Raw genomic sequence first — 24,004 nt, forward strand, 5'->3', positions numbered from 1 at the left:
GTTCTGGGCTTTTGCCTACAAAAATTCCATAAGGACGAGGATTTCTCCCAGACCAAAGCTGCCCCCTCCTCCAAACCTGGCTGCCATCGGAGGCCCAAATGCGCCCTACAAAATGACATATGCCAAGTGGGCTCTTGAGTTTGGCTTCTTGGGGAAAAGTGCCTCCTTTCGGAGTCAACTTGCCTGCGGCCCATGCAGGGCTTTTGCCTCCAAAAATTCCATAAGGACGAGGATTTCTCCCAGACCAAAGCTGCCCCCTCCTCCAAACCTGGCTGCCATCAGAGGCCCAAACGCGCCCTACAAAATGACACCTGCCAAGTGGGCTCTTGAGTTTGGCTTCTTGGGGAAAAGTGCCTCCATTCGGAGTCAACTTGCCTGCAGCCCGTCCTGGGCTTTTGCCTACAAAAATTCCATAAGGACGAGGATTTCTCCCAGACCAAAGCTGCCCCCTCCTCCAAACCTGGCTGCCATCGGAGGCCCAAACGCGCCCTACAAAATGACATATGCCAAGTGGGCTCTTGAGTTTGGCTTCTTGGGGAAAAGTGCCTCCTTTCGGAGTCAACTTGCCTGCGGCCCATGCAGGGCTTTTGCCTACAAAAATTCCATAAGGACGAGGATTTCTCCCAGACCAAAGCTGCCCCCTCCTCCAAACCTGGCTGTCATCAGAGGCCCAAACGCGCCCTACAAAATGACACCTGCCAAGTGGGCTCTTGAGTTTGGCTTCTTGGGGAAAAGTGCCTCCATTCGGAGTCAACTTGCCTGCGGCCCGTCCTGGGCTTTTGCCTACAAAAATTCCATAAGGACGAGGATTTCTCCCAGACCAAAGCTGCCCCCTCCTCCAAACCTGGCTGCCATCGGAGGCCCAAACGCGCCCTACAAAATGACATCTGCATTGTGGGTTCTTGAGTTTGGCTTCTTGGGGAAAAGTGCCTCCTTTCAAAGCCAACATGCCTAACTTGCCTGCAGCCCGTCCTGGGCTTTTGCCTACAAAAATTCCATAAGGACGAGGATTTCTCCCAGACCAAAGCTGCCCCCTCCTCCAAACCTGGCTGCCATCGGAGGCCCAAACGCGCCCTACAAAATGACATCTGCCAAGTGGGCTCTTGAGTTTGGCTTCTTGGGGAAAAGTGCCTCCATTCGGAGTCAACTTGCCTGCGGCCCGTTCTGGGCTTTTGCCTACAAAAATTCCATAAGGACGAGGATTTCTCCCAGACCAAAGCTGCCCCCTCCTCCAAACCTGGCTGCCATCGGAGGCCCAAACGCGCCCTACAAAATGACATATGCCAAGTGGGCTCTTGAGTTTGGCTTCTTGGGGAAAAGTGCCTCCTTTCGGAGTCAACTTGCCTGCGGCCCATGCAGGGCTTTTGCCTACAAAAATTCCATAAGGACGAGGATTTCTCCCAGACCAAAGCTGCCCCCTCCTCCAAACCTGGCTGCCATCAGAGGCCCAAACGCGCCCTACAAAATGACACCTGCCAAGTGGGCTCTTGAGTTTGGCTTCTTGGGGAAAAGTGCCTCCATTCGGAGTCAACTTGCCTGCGGCCCGTCCTGGGCTTTTGCCTACAAAAATTCCATAAGGACGAGGATTTCTCCCAGACCAAAGCTGCCCCCTCCTCCTAACCTGGCTGCCATCGGAGGCCCAAACGCGCCCTACAAAATGACATCTCCATTGTGGGTTCTTGAGTTTGGCTTCTTGGGGAAAAGTGCCTCCTTTCAAAGCCAACATGCCTAACTTGCCTGCAGCCCGTCCAGGGCTTTTGCCTACAAAAATTCCATAAGGACGAGGATTTCTCCCAGACCAAAGCTGCCCCCTCCTCCTAACCTGGCTGCCATCAGAGGCCCAAACGCGCCCTACAAAATGACACCTGCCAAGTGGGCTCTTGAGTTTGGCTTCTTGGGGAAAAGTGCCTCCATTCGGAGTCAACTTGCCTGCGGCCCGTTCTGGGCTTTTGCCGACAAAAATTCCATAAGGACGAGGATTTCTCCCAGACCAAAGCTGCCCCCTCCTCCAAACCTGGCTGCCATCGGAGGCCCAAACGCGCCCTACAAAATGACATATGCCAAGTGGGCTCTTGAGTTTGGCTTCTTGGGGAAAAGTGCCTCCTTTCGGAGTCAACTTGCCTGCAGCCCGTCCAGGGCTTTTGCCTACAAAAATTCCATAAGGACGAGGATTCCTCCCAGACCAAAGCTGCCCCCTCCTCCTAACCTGGCTGCCATCGGAGGCCCAAACGCGCCCTACAAAATGACATCTGCCAAGTGGGCTCTTGAGTTTGGCTTCTTGGGGAAAAGTGCCTCCATTCGGAGTCAACTTGCCTGCAGCCCGTCCTGGGCTTTTGCCTACAAAAATTCCATAAGGACGAGGATTTCTCCCAGACCAAAGCTGCCCCCTCCTCCAAACCTGGCTGCCATCGGAGGCCCAAACGCGCCCTACAAAATGACATCTGCCAAGTGGGCTCTTGAGTTTGGCTTCTTGGGGAAAAGTGCCTCCTTTCGGAGTCAACTTGCCTGCGGCCCATGCAGGGCTTTTGCCTCCAAAAATTCCATAAGGACGAGGATTTCTCCCAGACCAAAGCTGCCCCCTCCTCCAAACCTGGCTGCCATCAGCGGCCCAAACGCGCCCTACAAAATGACACCTGCCAAGTGGGCTCTTGAGTTTGGCTTCTTGGGGAAAAGTGCCTCCATTCGGAGTCAACTTGCCTGCGGCCCGTCCTGGGCTTTTGCCTACAAAAATTCCATAAGGACGAGGATTTCTCCCAGACCAAAGCTGCCCCCTCCTCCAAACCTGGCTGCCATCGGAGGCCCAAACGCGCCCTACAAAATGACATCTGCATTGTGGGTTCTTGAGTTTGGCTTCTTGGGGAAAAGTGCCTCCTTTCAAAGCCAACATGCCTAACTTGCCTGCAGCCCGTCCCGGGCTTTTGCCTACAAAAATTCCATAAGGACGAGGATTTCTCCCAGACCAAAGCTGCCCCCTCCTCCTAACCTGGCTGCCATCAGAGGCCCAAACGCGCCCTACAAAATGACATCTGCCAAGTGGGCTCTTGAGTTTGGCTTCTTGGGGAAAAGTGCCTCCATTCGGAGTCAACTTGCCTGCGGCCCGTTCTGGGCTTTTGCCTACAAAAATTCCATAAGGACGAGGATTTCTCCCAGACCAAAGCTGCCCCCTCCTCCAAACCTGGCTTCAATCGGAGGCCCAAATGCGCCCTACAAAATGACATATGCCAAGTGGGCTCTTGAGTTTGGCTTCTTGGGGAAAAGTGCCTCCTTTCGGAGTCAACTTGCCTGCGGCCCATGCAGGGCTTTTGCCTCCAAAAATTCCATAAGGACGAGGATTTCTCCCAGACCAAAGCTGCCCCCTCCTCCAAACCTGGCTGCCATCAGAGGCCCAAACGCGCCCTACAAAATGACACCTGCCAAGTGGGCTCTTGAGTTTGGCTTCTTGGGGAAAAGTGCCTCCATTCGGAGTCAACTTGCCTGCGGCCCGTCCTGGGCTTTTGCCTACAAAAATTCCATAAGGACGAGGATTTCTCCCAGACCAAAGCTGCCCCCTCCTCCAAACCTGGCTGCCATCGGAGGCCCAAACGCGCCCTACAAAATGACACCTGCCAAGTGGGCTCTTGAGTTTGGCTTCTTGGGGAAAAGTGCCTCCATTCGGAGTCAACTTGCCTGCGGCCCGTCCTGGGCTTTTGCCTACAAAAATTCCATAAGGACGAGGATTTCTCCCAGACCAAAGCTGCCCCCTCCTCCAAACCTGGCTGCCATCGGAGGCCCAAACGCGCCCTACAAAATGACATCTGCATTGTGGGTTCTTGAGTTTGGCTTCTTGGGGAAAAGTGCCTCCTTTCAAAGCCAACATGCCTAACTTGCCTGCAGCCCGTCCAGGGCTTTTGCCTACAAAAATTCCATAAGGACGAGGATTTCTCCCAGACCAAAGCTGCCCCCTCCTCCTAACCTGGCTGCAATCAGAGGCCCAAACGCGCCCTACAAAATGACATCTGCCAAGTGGGCTCTTGAGTTTGGCTTCTTGGGGAAAAGTGCCTCCATTCGGAGTCAACTTGCCTGCGGCCCATGCAGGGCTTTTGCCTACAAAAATTCCATAAGGACGAGGATTTCTCCCAGACCAAAGCTGCCCCCTCCTCCAAACCTGCCTGCCATCAGAGGCCCAAACGCGCCCTACAAAATGACATCTGCCAAGTGGGCTCTTGAGTTTGGCTTCTTGGGGAAAAGTGCCTCCTTTCGGAGTCAACTTGCCTGCGGCCCATGCAGGGCTTTTGCCTACAAAAATTCCATAAGGACGAGGATTTCTCCCAGACCAAAGCTGCCCCCTCCTCCTAACCTGGCTGCCATCAGAGGCCCAAACGCGCCCTACAAAATGACATATGCCAAGTGGGCTCTTGAGTTTGGCTTCTTGGGGAAAAGTGCCTCCATTCGGAGTCAACTTGCCTGCGGCCCGTCCTGGGCTTTTGCCTACAAAAATTCCATAAGGACGAGGATTTCTCCCAGACCAAAGCTGCCCCCTCCTCCAAACCTGGCTGCCATCGGAGGCCCAAACGCGCCCTACAAAATGACATCTGCCAAGTGGGCTCTTGAGTTTGGCTTCTTGGGGAAAAGTGCCTCCATTCGGAGTCAACTTGCCTGCAGCCCGTCCTGGGCTTTTGCCTACAAAAATTCCATAAGGACGAGGATTTCTCCCAGACCAAAGCTGCCCCCTCCTCCAAACCTGGCTGCCATCGGCGGCCCAAACGCGCCCTACAAAATGACATCTGCCAAGTGGGCTCCTGAGTTTGGCTTCTTGGGGAAAAGTGCCTCCTTTCAGAGTCAACTTGCCTGCGGCCCATGCAGGGCTTTTGCCTACAAAAATTCCATAAGGACGAGGATTTCTCCCAGACCAAAGCTGCCCCCTCCTCCAAACCTGGCTGCCATCGGAGGCCCAAACGCGCCCCACAAAATGACACCTGCCAAGTGGGCTCCTGAGTTTGGCTTCTTGGGGAAAAGTGCCTCCATTCGGAGTCAACTTGCCTGCGGCCCGTCCTGGGCTTTTGCCTACAAAAATTCCATAAGGACGAGGATTTCTCCCAGACCAAAGCTGCCCCCTCCTCCAAACCTGGCTGCCATCGGAGGCCCAAACGCGCCCTACAAAATGACATCTGCATTGTGGGTTCTTGAGTTTGGCTTCTTGGGGAAAAGTGCCTCCTTTCAAAGCCAACATGCCTAACTTGCCTGCAGCCCGTCCAGGGCTTTTGCCTACAAAAATTCCATAAGGACGAGGATTTCTCCCAGACCAAAGCTGCCCCCTCCTCCAAACCTGGCTGCCATCAGAGGCCCAAACGCGCCCTACAAAATGACATCTGCCAAGTGGGCTCTTGAGTTTGGCTTCTTGGGGAAAAGTGCCTCCTTTCGGAGTCAACTTGCCTGCAGCCCGTCCTGGGCTTTTGCCTACAAAAATTCCATAAGGACGAGGATTTCTCCCAGACCAAAGCTGCCCCCTCCTCCAAACCTGGCTGCCATCGGAGGCCCAAACGCGCCCTACAAAATGACATCTGCCAAGTGGGCTCTTGAGTTTGGCTTCTTGGGGAAAAGTGCCTCCTTTCAAAGCCAACATGCTTAACTTGCCTGCAGCCCGTCCTGGGCTTTTGCCTACAAAAATTCCATAAGGACGAGGATTTCTCCCAGACCAAAGCTGCCCCCTCCTCCAAACCTGGCTGCCATCAGAGGCCCAAACGCGCCCTACAAAATGACATATGCCAAGTGGGCTCTTGAGTTTGGCTTCTTGGGGAAAAGTGCCTCCTTTCGGAGTCAACTTGCCTGCGGCCCATGCAGGGCTTTTGCCTCCAAAAATTCCATAAGGACGAGGATTTCTCCCAGACCAAAGCTGCCCCCTCCTCCAAACCTGGCTGCCATCAGAGGCCCAAACGCGCCCTACAAAATGACACCTGCCAAGTGGGCTCTTGAGTTTGGCTTCTTGGGGAAAAGTGCCTCCATTCGGAGTCAACTTGCCTGCGGCCCGTCCTGGGCTTTTGCCTACAAAAATTCCATAAGGACGAGGATTTCTCCCAGACCAAAGCTGCCCCCTCCTCCAAACCTGGCTGCCATCGGAGGCCCAAACGCGCCCTACAAAATGACATCTGCATTGTGGGTTCTTGAGTTTGGCTTCTTGGGGAAAAGTGCCTCCTTTCAAAGCCAACATGCCTAACTTGCCTGCAGCCCGTCCAGGGCTTTTGCCTACAAAAATTCCATAAGGACGAGGATTTCTCCCAGACCAAAGCTGCCCCCTCCTCCTAACCTGGCTGCCATCAGAGGCCCAAACGCGCCCTACAAAATGACATCTGCCAAGTGGGCTCTTGAGTTTGGCTTCTTGGGGAAAAGTGCCTCCATTCGGAGTCAACTTGCCTGCGGCCCGTTCTGGGCTTTTGCCTACAAAAATTCCATAAGGACGAGGATTTCTCCCAGACCAAAGCTGCCCCCTCCTCCAAACCTGGCTGCCATCGGAGGCCCAAACGCGCCCTACAAAATGACATATGCCAAGTGGGCTCTTGAGTTTGGCTTCTTGGGGAAAAGAGCCTCCTTTCGGAGTCAACTTGCCTGCGGCCCATGCAGGGCTTTTGCCTACAAAAATTCCATAAGGACGAGGATTTCTCCCAGACCAAAGCTGCCCCCTCCTCCAAACCTGGCTGCCATCAGAGGCCCAAACGCGCCCTACAAAATGACACCTGCCAAGTGGGCTCTTGAGTTTGGCTTCTTGGGGAAAAGTGCCTCCTTTCGGAGTCAACTTGCCTGCAGCCCGTCCTGGGCTTTTGCCTACAAAAATTCCATAAGGACGAGGATTTCTCCCAGACCAAAGCTGCCCCCTCCTCCAAACCTGGCTGCCATCGGAGGCCCAAACGCGCCCTACAAAATGACATCTGCATTGTGGGTTCTTGAGTTTGGCTTCTTGGGGAAAAGTGCCTCCTTTCAAAGCCAACATGCCTAACTTGCCTGCAGCCCGTCCAGGGCTTTTGCCTACAAAAATTCCATAAGGACGAGGATTTCTCCCAGACCAAAGCTGCCCCCTCCTCCTAACCTGGCTGCCATCAGAGGCCCAAACGCGCCCTACAAAATGACACCTGCCAAGTGGGCTCTTGAGTTTGGCTTCTTGGGGAAAAGTGCCTCCATTCGGAGTCAACTTGCCTGCAGCCCGTTCTGGGCTTTTGCCTACAAAAATTCCATAAGGACGAGGATTTCTCCCAGACCAAAGCTGCCCCCTCCTCCAAACCTGGCTGCCATCGGAGGCCCAAACGCGCCCTACAAAATGACATATGCCAAGTGGGCTCTTGAGTTTGGCTTCTTGGGGAAAAGTGCCTCCTTTCGGAGTCAACTTGCCTGCAGCCCGTCCAGGGCTTTTGCCTACAAAAATTCCATAAGGACGAGGATTTCCCCCAGACCAAAGCTGCCCCCTCCTCCTAACCTGGCTGCCATCGGAGGCCCAAACGCGCCCTACAAAATGACACCTGCCAAGTGGGCTCTTGAGTTTGGCTTCTTGGGGAAAAGTGCCTCCATTCGGAGTCAACTTGCCTGCAGCCCGTCCTGGGCTTTTGCCTACAAAAATTCCATAAGGACGAGGATTTCTCCCAGACCAAAGCTGCCCCCTCCTCCAAACCTGGCTGCCATCGGAGGCCCAAACGCGCCCTACAAAATGACATATGCCAAGTGGGCTCTTGAGTTTGGCTTCTTGGGGAAAAGTGCCTCCTTTCGGAGTCAACTTGCCTGCGGCCCGTCCTGGGCTTTTGCCTACAAAAATTCCATAAGGACGAGGATTTCTCCCAGACCAAAGCTGCCCCCTCCTCCAAACCTGGCTGCCATCGGAGGCCCAAACGCGCCCTACAAAATGACATCTGCATTGTGGGTTCTTGAGTTTGGCTTCTTGGGGAAAAGTGCCTCCTTTCAAAGCCAACATGCCTAACTTGCCTGCAGCCCGTCCAGGGCTTTTGACTACAAAAATTCCATAAGGACGAGGATTTCTCCCAGACCAAAGCTGCCCCCTCCTCCTAACCTGGCTGCCATCAGAGGCCCAAATGCGCCCTACAAAATGACACCTGCCAAGTGGGCTCTTGAGTTTGGCTTCTTGGGGAAAAGTGCCTCCATTCGGAGTCAACTTGCCTGCGGCCCGTCCTGGGCTTTTGCCTACAAAAATTCCATAAGGACGAGGATTTCTCCCAGACCAAAGCTGCCCCCTCCTCCAAACCTGGCTGCCATCGGAGGCCCAAACGCGCCCTACAAAATGACATATGCCAAGTGGGCTCTTGAGTTTGGCTTCTTGGGGAAAAGTGCCTCCTTTCGGAGTCAACTTGCCTGCGGCCCATGCAGGGCTTTTGCCTACAAAAATTCCATAAGGACGAGGATTTCTCCCAGACCAAAGCTGCCCCCTCCTCCAAACCTGGCTGCCATCAGAGGCCCAAACGCGCCCTACAAAATGACACCTGCCAAGTGGGCTCTTGAGTTTGGCTTCTTGGGGAAAAGTGCCTCCATTCGGAGTCAACTTGCCTGCGGCCCGTCCTGGGCTTTTGCCTACAAAAATTCCATAAGGACGAGGATTTCTCCCAGACCAAAGCTGCCCCCTCCTCCAAACCTGGCTGCCATCGGAGGCCCAAACGCGCCCTACAAAATGACACCTGCCAAGTGGGCTCTTGAGTTTGGCTTCTTGGGGAAAAGTGCCTCCTTTCGGAGTCAACTTGCCTGCGGCCCATGCAGGGCTTTTGCCTCCAAAAATTCCATAAGGACGAGGATTTCTCCCAGACCAAAGCTGCCCCCTCCTCCAAACCTGGCTGCCATCAGAGGCCCAAACGCGCCCTACAAAATGACACCTGCCAAGTGGGCTCTTGAGTTTGGCTTCTTGGGGAAAAGTGCCTCCATTCGGAGTCAACTTGCCGGCGGCCCGTCCTGGGCTTTTGCCTACAAAAATTCCATAAGGACGAGGATTTCTCCCAGACCAAAGCTGCCCCCTCCTCCAAACCTGGCTGCCATCGGAGGCCCAAGCGCGCCCTACAAAATGACATCTGCATTGTGGGTTCTTGAGTTTGGCTTCTTGGGGAAAAGTGCCTCCTTTCAAAGCCAACATGCCTAACTTGCCTGCAGCCCGTCCAGGGCTTTTGCCTACAAAAATTCCATAAGGACGAGGATTTCTCCCAGACCAAAGCTGCCCCCTCCTCCTAACCTGGCTGCAATCAGAGGCCCAAACGCGCCCTACAAAATGACATCTGCCAAGTGGGCTCTTGAGTTTGGCTTCTTGGGGAAAAGTGCCTCCTTTCAAAGCCAACATGCCTAACTTGCCTGCAGCCCGTCCAGGGCTTTTGCCTACAAAAATTCCATAAGGATGAGGATTTCTCCCAGACCAAAGCTGCCCCCTCCTCCTAACCTGGCTGCCATCGGAGGCCCAAACGCGCCCTACAAAATGACATCTGCCAAGTGGGCTCTTGAGTTTGGCTTCTTGGGGAAAAGTGCCTCCTTTCAAAGCCAACATGCCTAACTTGCCTGCAGCCCGTCCAGGGCTTTTGCCTACAAAAATTCCATAAGGACGAGGATTTCTCCCAGACCAAAGCTGCCCCCTCCTCCAAACCTGGCTGCCATCGGAGGCCCAAACGCGCCCTACAAAATGACATATGCCAAGTGGGCTCTTGAGTTTGGCTTCTTGGGGAAAAGTGCCTCCTTTCGGAGTCAACTTGCCTGCAGCCCGTCCAGGGCTTTTGCCTACAAAAATTCCATAAGGACGAGGATTTCCCCCAGACCAAAGCTGCCCCCTCCTCCTAACCTGGCTGCCATCGGAGGCCCAAACGCGCCCTACAAAATGACACCTGCCAAGTGGGCTCTTGAGTTTGGCTTCTTGGGGAAAAGTGCCTCCATTCGGAGTCAACTTGCCTGCAGCCCGTCCTGGGCTTTTGCCTACAAAAATTCCATAAGGACGAGGATTTCTCCCAGACCAAAGCTGCCCCCTCCTCCAAACCTGGCTGCCATCGGAGGCCCAAACGCGCCCTACAAAATGACATCTGCCAAGTGGGCTCTTGAGTTTGGCTTCTTGGGGAAAAGTGCCTCCTTTCGGAGTCAACTTGCCTGCGGCCCGTCCTGGGCTTTTGCCTACAAAAATTCCATAAGGACGAGGATTTCTCCCAGACCAAAGCTGCCCCCTCCTCCAAACCTGGCTGCCATCGGAGGCCCAAACGCGCCCTACAAAATGACATCTGCATTGTGGGTTCTTGAGTTTGGCTTCTTGGGGAAAAGTGCCTCCTTTCAAAGCCAACATGCCTAACTTGCCTGCAGCCCGTCCAGGGCTTTTGCCTACAAAAATTCCATAAGGACGAGGATTTCTCCCAGACCAAAGCTGCCCCCTCCTCCTAACCTGGCTGCCATCAGAGGCCCAAATGCGCCCTACAAAATGACACCTGCCAAGTGGGCTCTTGAGTTTGGCTTCTTGGGGAAAAGTGCCTCCATTCGGAGTCAACTTGCCTGCGGCCCGTCCTGGGCTTTTGCCTACAAAAATTCCATAAGGACGAGGATTTCTCCCAGACCAAAGCTGCCCCCTCCTCCAAACCTGGCTGCCATCGGAGGCCCAAACGCGCCCTACAAAATGACATCTGCCAAGTGGGCTCTTGAGTTTGGCTTCTTGGGGAAAAGTGCCTCCTTTCGGAGTCAACTTGCCTGCGGCCCATGCAGGGCTTTTGCCTACAAAAATTCCATAAGGACGAGGATTTCTCCCAGACCAAAGCTGCCCCCTCCTCCAAACCTGGCTGCCATCAGAGGCCCAAACGCGCCCTACAAAATGACACCTGCCAAGTGGGCTCTTGAGTTTGGCTTCTTGGGGAAAAGTGCCTCCATTCGGAGTCAACTTGCCTGCGGCCCGTCCTGGGCTTTTGCCTACAAAAATTCCATAAGGACGAGGATTTCTCCCAGACCAAAGCTGCCCCCTCCTCCAAACCTGGCTGCCATCGGAGGCCCAAACGCGCCCTACAAAATGACATCTGCATTGTGGGTTCTTGAGTTTGGCTTCTTGGGGAAAAGTGCCTCCTTTCAAAGCCAACATGCCTAACTTGCCTGCAGCCCGTCCAGGGCTTTTGCCTACAAAAATTCCATAAGGACGAGGATTTCTCCCAGACCAAAGCTGCCCCCTCCTCCTAACCTGGCTGCCATCAGAGGCCCAAACGCGCCCTACAAAATGACATCTGCCAAGTGGGCTCTTAAGTTTGGCTTCTTGGGGAAAAGTGCCTCCATTCGGAGTCAACTTGCCTGCAGCCCGTCCTGGGCTTTTGCCTACAAAAATTCCATAAGGACGAGGATTTCTCCCAGACCAAAGCTGCCCCCTCCTCCAAACCTGGCTGCCATCGGAGGCCCAAACGCGCCCTACAAAATGACATATGCCAAGTGGGCTCTTGAGTTTGGCTTCTTGGGGAAAAGTGCCTCCTTTTGGAGTCAACTTGCCTGCGGCCCATGCAGGGCTTTTGCCTACAAAAATTCCATAAGGACGAGGATTTCTCCCAGACCAAAGCTGCCCCCTCCTCCAAACCTGGCTGCCATCGGAGGCCCAAACGCGCCCTACAAAATGACATCTGCCAAGTGGGCTCTTGAGTTTGGCTTCTTGGGGAAAAGTGCCTCCATTCGGAGTCAACTTGCCTGCGGCCCGTCCTGGGCTTTTGCCTATAAAAATTCCATAAGGACGAGGATTTCTCCCAGACCAAAGCTGCCCCCTCCTCCAAACCTGGCTGCCATCGGAGGCCCAAACGCGCCCTACAAAATGACACCTGCCAAGTGGGCTCTTGAGTTTGGCTTCTTGGGGAAAAGTGCCTCCATTCGGAGTCAACTTGCCTGCGGCCCGTCCAGGGCTTTTGCCTACAAAAATTCCATAAGGACGAGGATTTCTCCCAGACCAAAGCTGCCCCCTCCTCCTAACCTGGCTGCCATCAGAGGCCCAAATGCGCCCTACAAAATGACACCTGCCAAGTGGGCTCTTGAGTTTGGCTTCTTGGGGAAAAGTGCCTCCATTCGGAGTCAACTTGCCTGCGGCCCGTCCTGGGCTTTTGCCTACAAAAATTCCATAAGGACGAGGATTTCTCCCAGACCAAAGCTGCCCCCTCCTCCAAACCTGGCTGCCATCGGAGGCCCAAACGCGCCCTACAAAATGACATATGCCAAGTGGGCTCTTGAGTTTGGCTTCTTGGGGAAAAGTGCCTCCTTTCGGAGTCAACTTGCCTGCGGCCCATGCAGGGCTTTTGCCTACAAAAATTCCATAAGGACGAGGATTTCTCCCAGACCAAAGCTGCCCCCTCCTCCAAACCTGGCTGCCATCGGAGGCCCAAACGCGCCCTACAAAATGACATCTGCATTGTGGGTTCTTGAGTTTGGCTTCTTGGGGAAAAGTGCCTCCTTTCAAAGCCAACATGCCTAACTTGCCTGCAGCCCGTCCAGGGCTTTTGACTACAAAAATTCCATAAGGACGAGGATTTCTCCCAGACCAAAGCTGCCCCCTCCTCCTAACCTGGCTGCCATCAGAGGCCCAAATGCGCCCTACAAAATGACACCTGCCAAGTGGGCTCTTGAGTTTGGCTTCTTGGGGAAAAGTGCCTCCATTCGGAGTCAACTTGCCTGCGGCCCGTCCTGGGCTTTTGCCTACAAAAATTCCATAAGGACGAGGATTTCTCCCAGACCAAAGCTGCCCCCTCCTCCAAACCTGGCTGCCATCGGAGGCCCAAACGCGCCCTACAAAATGACATCTGCATTGTGGGTTCTTGAGTTTGGCTTCTTGGGGAAAAGTGCCTCCTTTCAAAGCCAACATGCCTAACTTGCCTGCAGCCCGTCCAGGGCTTTTGCCTACAAAAATTCCATAAGGACGAGGATTTCTCCCAGACCAAAGCTGCCCCCTCCTCCAAACCTGGCTGCCATCGGAGGCCCAAACGCGCCCTACAAAATGACATATGCCAAGTGGGCTCTTGAGTTTGGCTTCTTGGGGAAAAGTGCCTCCATTCGGAGTCAACTTGCCTGCAGCCCGTCCTGGGCTTTTGCCTACAAAAATTCCATAAGGACGAGGATTTCTCCCAGACCAAAGCTGCCCCCTCCTCCAAACCTGGCTGCCATCGGAGGCCCAAACGCGCCCTACAAAATGACATATGCCAAGTGGGCTCTTGAGTTTGGCTTCTTGGGGAAAAGTGCCTCCTTTCGGAGTCAACTTGCCTGCGGCCCGTCCTGGGCTTTTGCCTACAAAAATTCCATAAGGACGAGGATTTCTCCCAGACCAAAGCTGCCCCCTCCTCCAAACCTGGCTGCCATCGGAGGCCCAAACGCGCCCTACAAAATGACATATGCCAAGTGGGCTCTTGAGTTTGGCTTCTTGGGGAAAAGTGCCTCCTTTCGGAGTCAACTTGCCTGCGGCCCATGCAGGGCTTTTGCCTACAAAAATTCCATAAGGACGAGGATTTCTCCCAGACCAAAGCTGCCCCCTCCTCCAAACCTGGCTGCCATCAGAGGCCCAAACGCGCCCTACAAAATGACACCTGCCAAGTGGGCTCTTGAGTTTGGCTTCTTGGGGAAAAGTGCCTCCATTCGGAGTCAACTTGCCTGCGGCCCGTCCTGGGCTTTTGCCTACAAAAATTCCATAAGGACGAGGATTTCTCCCAGACCAAAGCTGCCCCCTCCTCCAAACCTGGCTGCCATCGGAGGCCCAAACGCGCCCTACAAAATGACATCTGCATTGTGGGCTCCTGAGTTTGGCTTCTTGGGGAAAAGTGCCTCCTTTCAAAGCCAACATGCCTAACTTGCCTGCGGCCCATCCTGGGCTTTTGCCTACAAAAATTCCATAAGGACGAGGATTTCTCCCAGACCAAAGCTGCCCCCTCCTCCTAACCTGGCTGCCATCAGAGGCCCAAACGCGCCCTACAAAATGACATCTGCCAAGTGCGCTCTTGAGTTTGGCTTCTTGGGGAAAAGTGCCTCCATTCGGAGTCAACTTGCCTGCGGCCCGTTCTGGGCTTTTGCCTACAAAAATTCCATAAGGACGAGGATTTCTCCCAGACCAAAGCTGCCCCCTCCTCCAAACCTGGCTGCCATCAGAGGCCCAAACGCGCCCTACAAAATGACATATGCCAAGTGGGCTCTTGAGTTTGGCTTCTTGGGGAAAAGTGCCTCCTTTCGGAGTCAACTTGCCTGCGGCCCGTTCTTGGCTTTTGCCTACAAAAATTCCATAAGGACGAGGATTTCTCCCAGACCAAAGCTGCCCCCTCCTCCAAACCTGGCTGGCATCAGAGGCCCAAACGCGCCCTACAAAATGACATCTGCCAAGTGGGCTCTTGAGTTTGGCTTCTTGGGGAAAAGTGCCTCCTTTCGGAGTCAACATGCCTGCGGCCCATGCAGGGCTTTTGCCTACAAAAATTCCATAAGGACGAGGATTTCTCCCAGACCAAAGCTGCCCCCTCCTCCAAACCTGGCTGCCATCAGAGGCCCAAACGCGCCCTACAAAATGACATCTGCCAAGTGGGCTCTTGAGTTTGGCTTCTTGGGGAAAAGTGCCTCCATTCGGAGTCAACTTGCCTGCGGCCCGTCCTGGGCTTTTGCCTACAAAAATTCCATAAGGACGAGGATTTCTCCCAGACCAAAGCTGCCCCCTCCTCCAAACCTGGCTGCCATCGGAGGCCCAAACGCGCCCTACAAAATGACATCTGCATTGTGGGCTCCTGAGTTTGGCTTCTTGGGGAAAAGTGCCTCCTTTCAAAGCCAACATGCCTAACTTGCCTGCGGCCCATCCTGGGCTTTTGCCTACAAAAATTCCATAAGGACGAGGATTTCTCCCAGACCAAAGCTGCCCCCTCCTCCTAACCTGGCTGCCATCAGAGGCCCAAACGCGCCCTACAAAATGACATATGCCAAGTGGGCTCTTGAGTTTGGCTTCTTGGGGAAAAGTGCCTCCTTTCGGAGTCAACTTGCCTGCGGCCCATTCAGGGCTTTTGCCTACAAAAATTCCATAAGGACGAGGATTTCTCCCAGACCAAAGCTGCCCCCTCCTCCAAACCTGGCTGCCATCAGAGGCCCAAACGCGCCCTACAAAATGACACCTGCCAAGTGGGCTCTTGAGTTTGGCTTCTTGGGGAAAAGTTCCTCCATTCGGAGTCAACTTGCCTGCGGCCCATCCTGGGCTTTTGCCTACAAAAATTCCATAAGGACGAGGATTTCTCCCAGACCAAAGCTGCCCCCTCCTCCAAACCTGGCTGCCATCGGAGGCCCAAACGCGCCCTACAAAATGACATCTGCATTGTGGGTTCTTGAGTTTGGCTTCTTGGGGAAAAGTGCCTCCTTTCAAATCCAACATGCCTAACTTGCCTGCAGCCCGTCCAGGGCTTTTGCCTACAAAAATTCCATAAGGACGAGGATTTCTCCCAGACCAAAGCTGCCCCCTCCTCCAAACCTGGCTGCCATCGGAGGCCCAAACGCGCCCTACAAAATGACATCTGCCAAGTGGGCTCTTGAGTTTGGCTTCTTGGGGAAAAGTGCCTCCATTCGGAGTCAACTTGCCTGCAGCCCGTCCTGGGCTTTTGCCTACAAAAATTCCATAAGGACGAGGATTTCTCCCAGACCAAAGCTGCCCCCTCCTCCAAACCTGGCTGCCATCAGAGGCCCAAACGCGCCCTACAAAATGACACCTGCCAAGTGGGCTCTTGAGTTTGGCTTCTTGGGGAAAAGTGCCTCCATTCGGAGTCAACTTGCCTGCGGCCCGTCCTGGGCTTTTGCCTACAAAAATTCCATAAGGACGAGGATTTCTCCCAGACCAAAGCTGCCCCCTCCTCCAAACCTGGCTGCCATCGGAGGCCCAAACGCGCCCTACAAAATGACATCTGCATTGTGGGCTCTTGAGTTTGGCTTCTTGGGGAAAAGTGCCTCCTTTCGGAGCCAACATGCCTAACTTGCCTGCGGCCCATCCTGGGCTTTTGCCTACAAAAATTCCATAAGGACGAGGATTTCTCCCAGACCAAAGCTGCCCCCTCCTCCAAACCTGGCTGCCATCGGAGGCCCAAACGCGCCCTACAAAATGACATATGCCAAGTGGGCTCTTGAGTTTGGCTTCTTGGGGAAAAGTGCCTCCTTTCGGAGTCAACTTGCCTGCGGCCCATGCAGGGCTTTTGCCTACAAAAATTCCATAAGGACGAGGATTTCTCCCAGACCAAAGCTGCCCCCTCCTCCAAACCTGGCTGCCATCAGAGGCCCAAACGCGCCTTACAAAATGACATCTGCCAAGTGGGCTCTTGAGTTTGGCTTCTTGGGGAAAAGTGCCTCCATTCGGAGTCAACTTGCCTGCGGCCCGTCCTGGGCTTTTGCCTACAAAAATTCCATAAGGACGAGGATTTCTCCCAGACCAAAGCTGCCCCCTCCTCCAAACCTGGCTGCCATCAGAGGCCCAAACGCGCCCTACAAAATGACACCTGCCAAGTGGGCTCTTGAGTTTGGCTTCTTGGGGAAAAGTGCCTCCATTCGGAGCCAACATGCCTAACTTGCCTGCAGCCCGTCCAGGGCTTTTGCCTACAAAAATTCCATAAGGACGAGGATTTCTCCCAGACCAAAGCTGCCCCCTCCTCCTAACCTGGCTGCCATCAGAGGCCCAAACGCGCCCTACAAAATGACATCTGCCAAGAGGGCTCTTGAGTTTGGCTTCTTGGGGAAAAGTGCCTCCATTCGGAGTCAACTTGCCTGCGGCCCGTCCTGGGCTTTTGCCTACAAAAATTCCATAAGGACGAGGATTTCTCCCAGACCAAAGCTGCCCCCTCCTCCAAACCTGCCTGCCATCAGAGGCCCAAACGCGCCCTACAAAATGACATATGCCAAGTGGGCTCTTGAGTTTGGCTTCTTGGGGAAAAGTGCCTCCTTTCGGAGTCAACTTGCCTGCGGCCCGTTCTGGGCTTTTGCCTACAAAAATTCCATAAGGACGAGGATTTCTCCCAGACCAAAGCTGCCCCCTCCTCCAAACCTGGCTGGCATCAGAGGCCCAAACGCGCCCTACAAAATGACATATGCCAAGTGGGCTCTTGAGTTTGGCTTCTTGGGGAAAAGTGCCTCCTTTCGGAGTCAACTTGCCTGCGGCCCATGCAGGGCTTTTGCCTACAAAAATTCCATAAGGACGAGGATTTCTCCCAGACCAAAGCTGCCCCCTCCTCCAAACCTGGCTGCCATCAGAGGCCCAAACGCGCCCTACAAAATGACATCTGCCAAGTGGGCTCTTGAGTTTGGCTTCTTGGGGAAAAGTGCCTCCATTCGGAGTCAACTTGCCTGCGGCCCGTCCTGGGCTTTTGCCTACAAAAATTCCATAAGGACGAGGATTTCTCCCAGACCAAAGCTGCCCCCTCCTCCAAACCTGGCTGCCATCAGAGGCCCAAACGCGCCCTACAAAATGACACCTGCCAAGTGGGCTCTTGAGTTTGGCTTCTTGGGGAAAAGTGCCTCCATTCGGAGTCAACTTGCCTGCGGCCCGTCCTGGGCTTTTGCCTACAAAAATTCCATAAGGACGAGGATTTCTCCCAGACCAAAGCTGCCCCCTCCTCCAAACCTGGCTGCCATCGGAGGCCCAAACGCGCCCTACAAAATGACATCTGCATTGTGGGTTCTTGAGTTTGGCTTCTTGGGGAAAAGTGCCTCCTTTCAAAGCCAACATGCCTAACTTGCCTGCAGCCCGTCCAGGGCTTTTGCCTACAAAAATTCCATAAGGACAAGGATTTCTCCCAGACCAAAGCTGCCCCCTCCTCCTAACCTGGCTGCCATCAGAGGCCCAAACGCGCCCTACAAAATGACATCTGCCAAGTGGGCTCTTGAGTTTGGCTTCTTGGGGAAAAGTGCCTCCATTCGGAGTCAACTTGCCTGCGGCCCGTCCTGGGCTTTTGCCTACAAAAATTCCATAAGGACGAGGATTTCTCCCAGACCAAAGCTGCCCCCTCCTCCAAACCTGCCTGCCATCAGAGGCCCAAATGCGCCCTACAAAATGACATCTGCCAAGTGGGCTCTTGAGTTTGGCTTCTTGGGGAAAAGTGCCTCCATTCGGAGTCAACATGCCTAACTTGCCTGCGGCCCATCCTGGGCTTTTGCCTACAAAAATTCCATAAGGACGAGGATTTCTCCCAGACCAAAGCTGCCCCCTCCTCCAAACCTGGCTGCCATCGGAGGCCCAAACGCGCCCTACAAAATGACATCTGCCAAGTGGGCTCTTGAGTTTGGCTTCTTGGGGAAAAGTGCCTCCTTTCGGAGTCAACTTGCCTGCTGCCCATGCAGGGCTTTTGCCTACAAAAATTCCATAAGGACGAGGATTTCTCCCAGACCAAAGCTGCCCCCTCCTCCAAACCTGGCTGTCATCAGAGGCCCAAACGCGCCCTACAAAATGACATCTGCCAAGTGGGCTCTTGAGTTTGGCTTCTTGGGGAAAAGTGCCTCCATTCGGAGTCAACTTGCCTGCGGCCCGTCCTGGGCTTTTGCCTACAAAAATTCCATAAGGACGAGGATTTCTCCCAGACCAAAGCTGCCCCCTCCTCCAAACCTGGCTGCCATCAGAGGCCCAAACGCGCCCTACAAAATGACACCTGCCAAGTGGGCTCTTGAGTTTGGCTTCTTGGGGAAAAGTGCCTCCATTCGGAGTCAACTTGCCTGCGGCCCGTCCTGGGCTTTTGCCTACAAAAATTCCATAAGGACGAGGATTTCTCCCAGACCAAAGCTGCCCCCTCCTCCAAACCTGGCTGCCATCGGAGGCCCAAACGCGCCCTACAAAATGACATCTGCATTGTGGGTTCTTGAGTTTGGCTTCTTGGGGAAAAGTGCCTCCTTTCAAAGCCAACATGCCTAACTTGCCTGCAGCCCGTCCAGGGCTTTTGCCTACAAAAATTCCATAAGGACAAGGATTTCTCCCAGACCAAAGCTGCCCCCTCCTCCTAACCTGGCTGCCATCAGAGGCCCAAACGCGCCCTACAAAATGACATCTGCCAAGTGGGCTCTTGAGTTTGGCTTCTTGGGGAAAAGTGCCTCCATTCGGAGTCAACTTGCCTGCGGCCCGTCCTGGGCTTTTGCCTACAAAAATTCCATAAGGACGAGGATTTCTCCCAGACCAAAGCTGCCCCCTCCTCCAAACCTGCCTGCCATCAGAGGCCCAAATGCGCCCTACAAAATGACATCTGCCAAGTGGGCTCTTGAGTTTGGCTTCTTGGGGAAAAGTGCCTCCATTCGGAGTCAACATGCCTAACTTGCCTGCGGCCCATCCTGGGCTTTTGCCTACAAAAATTCCATAAGGACGAGGATTTCTCCCAGACCAAAGCTGCCCCCTCCTCCAAACCTGGCTGCCATCGGAGGCCCAAACGCGCCCTACAAAATGACATCTGCCAAGTGGGCTCTTGAGTTTGGCTTCTTGGGGAAAAGTGCCTCCTTTCGGAGTCAACTTGCCTGCTGCCCATGCAGGGCTTTTGCCTACAAAAATTCCATAAGGACGAGGATTTCTCCCAGACCAAAGCTGCCCCCTCCTCCAAACCTGGCTGTCATCAGAGGCCCAAACGCGCCCTACAAAATGACACCTGCCAAGTGGGCTCTTGAGTTTGGCTTCTTGGGGAAAAGTGCCTCCATTCGGAGTCAACTTGCCTGTGGCCTGTCCTGGGCTTTTGCCTACAAAAATTCCATAAGGACGAGGATTTCTCCCAGACCAAAGCTGCCCCCTCCTCCAAACCTGGCTGCCATCGGAGGCCCAAACGCGCCCTACAAAATGACATCTGCATTGTGGGCTCTTGAGTTTGGCTTCTTGGGGAAAAGTGCCTCCTTTCAAAGCCAACATGCCTAACTTGCCTGCGGCCCATCCTGGGCTTTTGCCTACAAAAATTCCATAAGGACGAGGATTTCTCCCAGACCAAAGCTGCCCCCTCCTCCTAACCTGGCTGCCATCAGAGGCCCAAACGCGCCCTACAAAATGACACCTGCCAAGTGGGCTCTTGAGTTTGGCTTCTTGGGGAAAAGTGCCTCCATTCGGAGTCAACTTGCCTGCGGCCCGTTCTGGGCTTTTGCCTACAAAAATTCCATAAGGACGAGGATTTCTCCCAGACCAAAGCTGCCCCCTCCTCCAAACCTGGCTGCCATCGGAGGCCCAAACGCGCCCTACAAAATGACATCTGCCAAGTGGGCTCTTGAGTTTGGCTTCTTGGGGAAAAGTGCCTCCTTTCGGAGTCAACTTGCCTGCGGCCCATGCAGGGCTTTTGCCTACAAAAATTCCATAAGGACGAGGATTTCTCCCAGACCAAAGCTGCCCCCTCCTCCAAACCTGGCTGCCATCAGAGGCCCAAACGCGCCCTACAAAATGACACCTGCCAAGTGGGCTCTTGAGTTTGGCTTCTTGGGGAAAAGTGCCTCCATTCGGAGTCAACTTGCCTGCGGCCCGTCCTGGGCTTTTGCCTACAAAAATTCCATAAGGACGAGGATGTCTCCCAGACCAAAGCTGCCCCCTCCTCCAAACCTGGCTGCCATCGGAGGCCCAAACGCGCCCTACAAAATGACATCTGCATTGTGGGTTCTTGAGTTTGGCTTCTTGGGGAAAAGTGCCTCCTTTCAAAGCCAACATGCCTAACATGCCTGCAGCCCGTCCAGGGCTTTTGCCTACAAAAATTCCATAAGGACGAGGATTTCTCCCAGACCAAAGCTGCCCCCTCCTCCTAACCTGGCTGCCATCAGAGGCCCAAACGCGCCCTACAAAATGACACCTGCCAAGTGGGCTCTTGAGTTTGGCTTCTTGGGGAAAAGTGCCTCCATTCGGAGTCAACTTGCCTGCGGCCCGTTCTGGGCTTTTGCCTACAAAAATTCCATAAGGACGAGGATTTCTCCCAGACCAAAGCTGCCCCCTCCTCCTAACCTGGCTGCCATCGGAGGCCCAAACGCGCCCTACAAAATGACATCTGCATTGTGGGCTCTTGAGTTTGGCTTCTTGGGGAAAAGTGCCTCCTTTCGGAGTCAACTTGTCTGCAGCCCGTCCAGGGCTTTTGCCTACAAAAATTCCATAAGGACGAGGATTTCTCCCAGACCAAAGCTGCCCCCTCCTCCTAACCTGGCTGCCATCGGAGGCCCAAACGCGCCCTACAAAATGACATCTGCCAAGTGGGCTCTTGAGTTTGGCTTCTTGGGGAAAAGTGCCTCCATTCGGAGTCAACTTGCCTGCAGCCCCTCCTGGGCTTTTGCCTACAAAAATTCCATAAGGACGAGGATTTCTCCCAGACCAAAGCTGCCCCCTCCTCCAAACCTGGCTGCCATCGGAGGCCCAAACGCGCCCTACAAAATGACATATGCCAAGTGGGCTCTTGAGTTTGGCTTCTTGGGGAAAAGTGCCTCCTTTCGGAGTCAACTTGCCTGCGGCCCATGCAGGGCTTTTGCCTACAAAAATTCCATAAGGACGAGGATTTCTCCCAGACCAAAGCTGCCCCCTCCTCCAAACCTGGCTGCCATCGGAGGCCCAAACGCGCCCTACAAAATGACATATGCCAAGTGGGCTCTTGAGTTTGGCTTCTTGGGGAAAAGTGCCTCCTTTCGGAGTCAACTTGCCTGCGGCCCATGCAGGGCTTTTGCCTACAAAAATTCCATAAGGACGAGGATTTCTCCCAGACCAAAGCTGCCCCCTCCTCCAAACCTGGCTGCCATCGGAGGCCCAAACGCGCCCTACAAAATGACATCTGCATTGTGGGCTCTTGAGTTTGGCTTCTTGGGGAAAAGTGCCTCCTTTCAAAGCCAACATGCCTAACTTGCCTGCGGCCCATCCTGGGCTTTTGCCTACAAAAATTCCATAAGGACGAGGATTTCTCCCAGACCAAAGCTGCCCCCTCCTCCTAACCTGGCTGCCATCAGAGGCCCAAACGCGCCCTACAAAATGACACCTGCCAAGTGGGCTCTTGAGTTTGGCTTCTTGGGGAAAAGTGCCTCCATTCGGAGTCAACTTGCCTGCGGCCCGTTCTGGGCTTTTGCCTACAAAAATTCCATAAGGACGAGGATTTCTCCCAGACCAAAGCTGCCCCCTCCTCCAAACCTGGCTGCCATCGGAGGCCCAAACGCGCCCTACAAAATGACATCTGCCAAGTGGGCTCTTGAGTTTGGCTTCTTGGGGAAAAGTGCCTCCTTTCAAAGCCAACATGCCTAACTTGCCTGCAGCCCGTCCAGGGCTTTTGCCTACAAAAATTCCATAAGGACGAGGATTTCTCCCAGACCAAAGCTGCCCCCTCCTCCAAACCTGGCTGCCATCAGAGGCCCAAACGCGCCCTACAAAATGACATCTGCCAAGTGGGCTCTTGAGTTTGGCTTCTTGGGGAAAAGTGCCTCCATTCGGAGTCAACTTGCCTGCGGCCCGTTCTGGGCTTTTGCCTACAAAAATTCCATAAGGACGAGGATTTCTCCCAGACCAAAGCTGCCCCCTCCTCCAAACCTGGCTGCCATCGGAGGCCCAAACGCGCCCTACAAAATGACATATGCCAAGTGGGCTCTTGAGTTTGGCTTCTTGGGGAAAAGTGCCTCCTTTCGGAGTCAAATTGCCTGCGGCCCATGCAGGGCTTTTGCCTACAAAAATTCCATAAGGACGAGGATTTCTCCCAGACCAAAGCTGCCCCCTCCTCCAAACCTGGCTGCCATCAGAGGCCCAAACGCGCCCTACAAAATGACATCTGCCAAGTGGGCTCTTGAGTTTGGCTTCTTGGGGAAAAGTGCCTCCATTCGGAGTCAACTTGCCTGCGGCCCGTCCTGGGCTTTTGCCTACAAAAATTCCATAAGGACGAGGATTTCTCCCAGACCAAAGCTGCCCCCTCCTCCAAACCTGGCTGCCATCGGAGGCCCAAACGCGCCCTACAAAATGACATCTGCATTGTGGGTTCTTGAGTTTGGCTTCTTGGGGAAAAGTGCCTCCTTTCAAAGCCAACATGCCTAACATGCCTGCAGCCCGTCCAGGGCTTTTGCCTACAAAAATTCCATAAGGACGAGGATTTCTCCCAGACCAAAGCTGCCCCCTCCTCCTAACCTGGCTGCCATCAGAGGCCCAAACGCGCCCTACAAAATGACACCTGCCAAGTGGGCTCTTGAGTTTGGCTTCTTGGGGAAAAGTGCCTCCATTCGGAGTCAACTTGCCTGTGGCCTGTCCTGGGCTTTTGCCTACAAAAATTCCATAAGGACGAGGATTTCTCCCAGACCAAAGCTGCCCCCTCCTCCAAACCTGGCTGCCATCGGAGGCCCAAACGCGCCCTACAAAATGACATCTGCATTGTGGGCTCTTGAGTTTGGCTTCTTGGGGAAAAGTGCCTCCTTTCAAAGCCAACATGCCTAACTTGCCTGCGGCCCATCCTGGGCTTTTGCCTACAAAAATTCCATAAGGACGAGGATTTCTCCCAGACCAAAGCTGCCCCCTCCTCCTAACCTGGCTGCCATCAGAGGCCCAAACGCGCCCTACAAAATGACACCTGCCAAGTGGGCTCTTGAGTTTGGCTTCTTGGGGAAAAGTGCCTCCATTCGGAGTCAACTTGCCTGCGGCCCGTTCTGGGCTTTTGCCTACAAAAATTCCATAAGGACGAGGATTTCTCCCAGACCAAAGCTGCCCCCTCCTCCAAACCTGGCTGCCATCGGAGGCCCAAACGCGCCCTACAAAATGACATCTGCCAAGTGGGCTCTTGAGTTTGGCTTCTTGGGGAAAAGTGCCTCCTTTCGGAGTCAACTTGCCTGCGGCCCATGCAGGGCTTTTGCCTACAAAAATTCCATAAGGACGAGGATTTCTCCCAGACCAAAGCTGCCCCCTCCTCCAAACCTGGCTGCCATCAGAGGCCCAAACGCGCCCTACAAAATGACACCTGCCAAGTGGGCTCTTGAGTTTGGCTTCTTGGGGAAAAGTGCCTCCATTCGGAGTCAACTTGCCTGCGGCCCGTCCTGGGCTTTTGCCTACAAAAATTCCATAAGGACGAGGATGTCTCCCAGACCAAAGCTGCCCCCTCCTCCAAACCTGGCTGCCATCGGAGGCCCAAACGCGCCCTAC

This window comes from Cinclus cinclus, chromosome 34, assembly GCF_963662255.1.
Source record: "Cinclus cinclus chromosome 34, bCinCin1.1, whole genome shotgun sequence".
Classification (NCBI taxonomy): Eukaryota; Metazoa; Chordata; class Aves; order Passeriformes; family Cinclidae; genus Cinclus; species Cinclus cinclus.